At 46.0% G+C, this 6580-nt stretch overlaps 1 protein-coding gene across 1 annotated transcript in view; it reads left to right on the forward strand.

The window, feature by feature from the left end:
• Positions 1 to 223: 223 nt before the first annotated feature.
• Positions 224 to 6580, forward strand: part of KDM4C (lysine demethylase 4C) — a 961089-nt gene continuing 954732 nt past the window's right edge. The window contains exon 1 of the mRNA XM_063913998.1: positions 224 to 434. The gene's annotated coding sequence lies outside the window, so the exon portion shown is untranslated. The remainder of the gene's footprint in view (positions 435 to 6580) is intronic.

The following is a 6580-nucleotide window of genomic DNA, read 5'->3' on the forward strand; positions in this document are numbered from 1 at the left end:
CAGTTTAATGAATCCAGTTTACAAAAGATGAATGACAATACTTGAGCTGTAGTACGTGTGAGCCTGCTGCGGATATGGCTATAGTTCCTTATTGGGGAGTTGGAGGAGGCGCTCTGTATACTACACCGGGGTACCCGATGCAGTGCAGCCCCCCAACCTGTGTGGGGCAGTGTGCCTCAGGCTCAGACTTGTACAGTAACAGCGCGCACAATGGCCCGGCGCGCTCCCAGTGTAGACAGCTGAGGCGTCGGGAACGCGCACTCCCCCATGCACACTTAACTCTCCGTAATCCTAGATACTCTGACGTCACGGTCACGACGTCATCAACCTCAGCCGAGACAGCCGGAGTAGCAGAGAAAGCAGCGACGCCACTGACTTGTTGCCAGGACCGGGACGAGTACGAGCGCTGTTACCTGTGCACAGAGAGCGGCCAGGTGAGTGTGTGCTCACCGTAACACCGGGGAGCGTGTAACCACGGACTCGGTATACAGAGCCCTGCCACCCCCCATGTACTCTGTATGTGCCTGCCTGAGGGAGGGGACTCTGCAGTTACCTATAGTGGCCAGGCTGCTGTGCATGTGAGTGTGTGCGGGCTGGCAGGTGTCTGCAGGCCGGTAGGTGAGTGCCCGTTGGTGGGTGTGCGTTTATTTACTGTTCCCACACATAAGGACCTGGGCAGAACAGGCAGGTGGAGCTGCCGCAGCACCGGAGCCGCCATGTTGTGTGTGGGCAGGAAGTGAATGTTTCTGTTTTGACAACTGAGAACTTCTTTTAAATGTATATATATATTGGCGATAATGATGTTGCTATACACCTACCTACCTACAAAAGTTCTTCACAATTAGGAATAACCCTGTACTCTGTACTCCTCCTACTTAGGTGGGGAATGGTAGAGGAGATCAGCTGTTACACAGGGCAGCGTCTCTGACAGCTACATGAGAGACAGGCACTAGTATTGTTGCTTTTGTGTAACTTCTTTCTGATTTTGCTTGGATGATACTTTGTTGCTCTCTACTCATTACAAAATAAATCCTCACAGCTCTGTATACATAGTAGATAATGTGTACTGATACAATTGGATATTTTTCAGCATTTGTCACTCCATAAGCCTTTTGTTACATTTTATTATGGAATCCCCTTTTTTTTTTTTTTTTGCCCCCCTCCCCCCTCTTCTTTTTGATATTGTATTCTCTTCCATGCACAAAGTTATCTCCAAAATGTACTTCTCCTGGGAATGCTGACAGAATTATGTAAGGTTTTTTCATGTACTTCATGTGGATTGGGCTGTTTTGGGTTCTATTTGATTTGTTTTAAATAACCTGTTTCTAATTAAACTTTGTTTTATGTTTGCTGCTGTTTGGACGTTTTCTTTAGTGCTGGTATATTGGATTCTAACTATGTATTGTTGGTATAAGCATAAATTAATGTTTATGTTCTAGTACTTGTAATAAAATAAGGTGCTTATAATGTCATATTTGCATATTTTATGCAAAATTATTTTGGGGAATATGTGTGTTGCTGAGGGTGTGTGTCCCTTACAGAGGAATGTCCAGCACCGCCAGGTGGCACTTCTGGTAGTGTGCGCAGCATGTCATCAGAGGCCGTTTATTATGGGTGGCACACCACTGGAGGTTGTATAATGTTGAAGGGAATGTAGCAAGATTACGTAGTAATTATAGATTAGCTAGGACTTTATATGCCTGTTTTGTGCCAATGTTCCCCATTCCATTAGAATTATAAACAAGCCCTGCTACTTTTCATATGTTGCACTCATTCACAACATTATAAATTGGTGGTGTAGTACAATATAACATTTTGTGCAAATCTTAAAGTAATAACACTTTACAATAGTCCATATACACAGAAAAGTACACTTTCATTGTAATTACTGTAATTTCCTTTGTCATTCGACTTCACTTTTTATTGTATTTGTTCATAATTGTACTCTGTGCATCCTACAGCTGATACCTGTATGTATTATTAGCTTCATTTGCCATATAGTAGAGAGAACAATAGGGAGATTCTCTGTGATGCATAGGACAGCTACACAAATTCAAACCACCTACTTCTCCAAAATACCAAGACTCTAGTGGGCCTTAAGTTATAGGATAAGGCAGTGACGTGCGGTGAGGTCAGGGCCTGGGGAGGCACTGCAGCTAAACCCCCCCCCCCCCCCCCCCCCCCACCGAAAAAAAAAAAAAAAGTGCAGTCCCCCCCACACCACTAAAACCAGCACCAGGCAGAACCAGCCAGGGGAGATAATGCAATAGCAGGGGAGACACTCAGTGTGGGGTCCCCCTGCCATGCCATTAAACACCCCCCAAAGCAGTCAGCCCAGGGCTGGAATTCCTCGGAAAGTGGGGCCCCCCAAAAATCAAAATGGGGTCCCCCCTCCCGAGCAACAACCAGCACTGGGCTGATAGCCCAGTGCTATGCCCCGCACCCCTGGTGGCGGTGGGTGCGGGGTTCATTGTATGCTAATACTGTTCTTTACAGATGGCCTACAGATCACAGCAAGCCTGCCCCAGCATGCTGGCACTTGGAGAACCACAAGTGCCAGCATGCCCGAACATAAAGGGCCCGCTGGCACCTGTAGTCCACCTGCAAAGAATAGTAATATTGTTCTTTACAGGTGGCCTACAGGTCCCAGCAAGCCTGCCCCAGCATGCTGGCACTTGGAGAACCACAAGTGCCAGCATGCCCGGACATAAAGGGCCCGCTGGCACCTGTAGTCCACCTGCAAAGAATAGTAATATTGTTCTTTACAGGTGGCCTACAGGTCCCAGCAAGCCTGCCCCAGCATGCTGGCACTTGGAGAACCACAAGTGCCAGCATGCCCGGACATGAAGGGCCCGCTGGCACCTGTAGTCCACCTGCAAAGAATAGTAATATTGTTCTTTACAGGTGGCCTACAGGTCCCAGCAAGCCTGCCCCAGCATGCTGGCACTTGGAGAACCACAAGTGCCAGCATGCCCGGACATAAAGGGCCCGCTGGCACCTGTAGTCCACCTTTAAAGAAAATATTTAAAAAAAAAAACACGACACATTCTTTAAAAAATCCTTTATTAAACTGGGTCTTCACCTGGGGGCGGCGGCCTTTAAGCTCTTTTGCATGGCTGCCGCCTTCCCAGGGCTTCCGGCGTCTTCACCTGGGGGGGGGCGCCACCTCCCCAGGGCTTCTGGGGTCTTCTTCCTCCGGCGTCTTCACCTGGTGGGCGGCGGCTGCTAAGCTCTTTTGCATAGCCGCCGCCCATCCAGGACTTCCACGACGTCTTCACCTGGGAGGTGGCGGCCTTTAAGCTCTTTTGCATGGCCGCCGCCTTCCCAGGACTTCCAGCATCTTCACCTGGTGGGCGGCGGCTGCTAAGCTCCTTTGCATAGCCGCCGCCCCTCCAGGACTTCCACGGCGTCTTCAGTCTGTAGGAGCTCTTCTCCGCTCCTCCTCCGCCGTCGGACTGATAGCCGCTGCCTCGCGCTGACTTATATAAGTCAGCGGGAGGGGGCGGGGCGATGACGCGGCGAGCCATGATTGGCTCGCGGCGGCCATCTTGAATTTCAAAAATGACGCTGAGGCGCCATTTTTGAAATGGGTACCGCTTCCGCTGCCAAACTCTGCACAAGGAGCCTGAAAGCCGCCGCCCGCCTCTCCGCCGCCAGCACCTCCGCCGCCCGGCCCGCCGCACCTCCGCCTCCCGCACTTTCGCTGGTACCGATGCCCACACAGTGATTGACAGCGGATCCAGTGACTGATCCGCTGTCCAATCACTGTGGCTTCACTCACAGGGACGTGCTTTCATAGGTTGAAAGCACGTCCCTGTAGGAAAGCGGCACCACTAATGGTGCCGCTTTCCCATGTTATTTCAATGGGCTTTTCCAGCCCATTGCTAGGCCCCGCCTGCGCCCGCCCCCCGCTCCCCATACCTTTCCCAATCACTACGGGAGGCACCACGATCGGTGCCTCCCAAACTGATTTTAACAGATATAATGATAGGTAAAATAATAAAGAAGATACTTATGTGTCATAAGTATCTTCTTTGTATTGTTTTACTCATTAATGACAGGGGAGGCACTGCCTCCCCTGACTGCACGTCCCTGGGATAAGGCACTGCTACTAAGCAATTAAGTGTTTATATAACAACAACTTCTTAACAGACCAGTTAAAAAGGGGGGGAAAAATGAAGCTTGTGATGCACAGGACCTTATATCCACTTTCTGGAGAATTACCTAATAGCTGGTCCTGGGACTGGGGACACACCTGGTTCTGATGTTCCACAGTGGTGAGTTTATGTTGTTGCGAGTGTTCACATCTTCTGTCATGAAGTGTATGTGCACTCACACATGTGCGGCTCAGCAGCTCCTCAGGATCTCCACTTACCATCACAAAATAATTGGAGAGTAGCCAAAATATTTTGTGCTGCCAAAACAGTATACCCAGCCACTAGCAATACAATATATTAAATATTACAACTATTGTCCCCACAATGTAGCAGCCTCTTTTCAAAATAGCAGACAGTTTCCCCTTTACACAGTAGAGTGGCAATTTATTTTTTTGCCTATTCCTTCCCTTTTCTCAAAGTGTAGCAGCCTGTGTTATTGCCCTCCATATAGATCACAGTATGGCCGCACAGCGTCTCTAATTCAAACCACCCCAATGCCACTTCCATGCCGCCACTATTGTTCCTTTGTTCTGCCATGTACATCTGCATGTACAGTTTGGTGTCTCCTCACGAGTCTGTGATTTTGCCTACTCTCCCAGGGTACTAGAAGTTTTCCCAATATTCCCAGACCTCTCTGGGAAGGTAGACAAGTATGTCATAAGTTCTGAGGAGTATAGAAATTCCAGCAGTATGCTTAAGGACCAAAATTCCTATTGGTCTCAGACCACTAACGTTAGTGTTTCTGTAGTAACAATATGCTTGCAATTTACTATGAACTTAACAGGTCATGTTTGTGATTTGTGGCTGAAATTCACAAGTTGGCTGAGAAAGTTACAGTATTGCTATTTTCTAGAGCTATATTCTCAAGACATGAGATGCCTGAACAAATGTGTTGAAGTAAATTCATTAGTATCTGAAGAATTAAAGAGATTCTAGAAAAATAATGACCTAAATCACTTCAGTTTAGTACCATACCAATCTGCCATGAATGCATCAGTAGAAATGTGTTCACATAGTGAAGAAGCCAGTCAAGGCCATGAGCCACATGAAAATTATTCTGAAACACTATGGGGTTGGTGTATGAAGCAGTGAAAAGAATTGAGAAGTTTGCCACTGGAAAAGTTGCCCATGGTTGCTTCTTCTATTTTTATAGAATGTACTAGATAAATGCCACATCAAAGCTGATTGGTTGCCATGGGCAACTTCTCCACTGGTCCTCTTCTCCACTCTTATCACTGCTTCATACATGTCCCCATCAATTGACAATTTCTTATTTGTTTATTGAAAATTAAAACCTGCTACTACTAGGCAAATGCCAGCAATTATGTTTCGGGTCAGGATCTTGAGATCTTGTTGAGACTTAATGAAACCAGATGTGCATAAATAAGTCCATACGGTTCTGAAGCATCAACAAGCCTTCTAAAGATCCTGAATTTGTGACTTCTTTTTGGCAAAAACAACAGTGTGAGCCACTGTACATGTTAAAAAAATAAAAATAAACCATATTGGAATGGCAGAAAATATAATAAAGATATGTGAATAAATGATGTTTAATAACCAACAAAGAATCACACATTACAAAACATATAAGTGTGTATTTAAAAGATGTTAATCAAGTAAAAAGATAAAAAATAACTCAATAAATGCCCTGAAAAAAACACCAGTTTTTAATGCACTTTTAATTATGTATACTGTTATGTGCATAATTATTAAAGCTTAAACTGGATGGGTGGACTAGAGTTCTAATACTGCACATAATTGGTAATGATCCAAATAAGTTAATACTGAGGAATCCTATTTTCGGTACCAGTCTGTAGGCAGGTGATCCTTAGTGAGGTTCCATTTGAATTACAGCTCCAAGCAAAGTCAACTATATGATTGTGCCTCTGAACAAAGCTGAAAGTCCTGGTGTGAGCTCACATAAAGGTCCCAGGGTGGACGCAGTAAGCTGGCGGCTGGATCTTTTTGCACAATATGTAGACTTGCAAACAGTGAATTGTATCATTTGGATATATCCAGGAACCTCTATGTGAGCTCACACCGGGACTTTCAGCTTTGTTCAGTTGTCGTGAGATGGCTCAACAGGCATCACCATAGGAAATAATGAGGATTAAACTTCAGGCACTTGCAGATGGATGATAAAGATATATTATATAATATTCGTCAATCCGCACTCGCATCCTGACCAATCCATCGGTGGGGTGCTCCACTAAGGTAACAGTATGTATACCACATATATACCACATATATAGAATTTCTGACCGTTAAGGTCAGGAGAGGCCACTCACCAAATTCAGAAGATAAAAATGAGCTTATTAGTACATCAATGTTCATCTTACAAGACAGGGGATGTACTTCATGTTGTGAGGTTGTCACTTCGACCTGTCTTGACAAAGGCCCCTGCTGTGGGCCGAAACGTTGAC

The sequence above is a fragment of the Pseudophryne corroboree genome, chromosome 1 (genome assembly GCF_028390025.1).
Source record: "Pseudophryne corroboree isolate aPseCor3 chromosome 1, aPseCor3.hap2, whole genome shotgun sequence".
NCBI classification, from domain to species: domain Eukaryota; kingdom Metazoa; phylum Chordata; class Amphibia; order Anura; family Myobatrachidae; genus Pseudophryne; species Pseudophryne corroboree.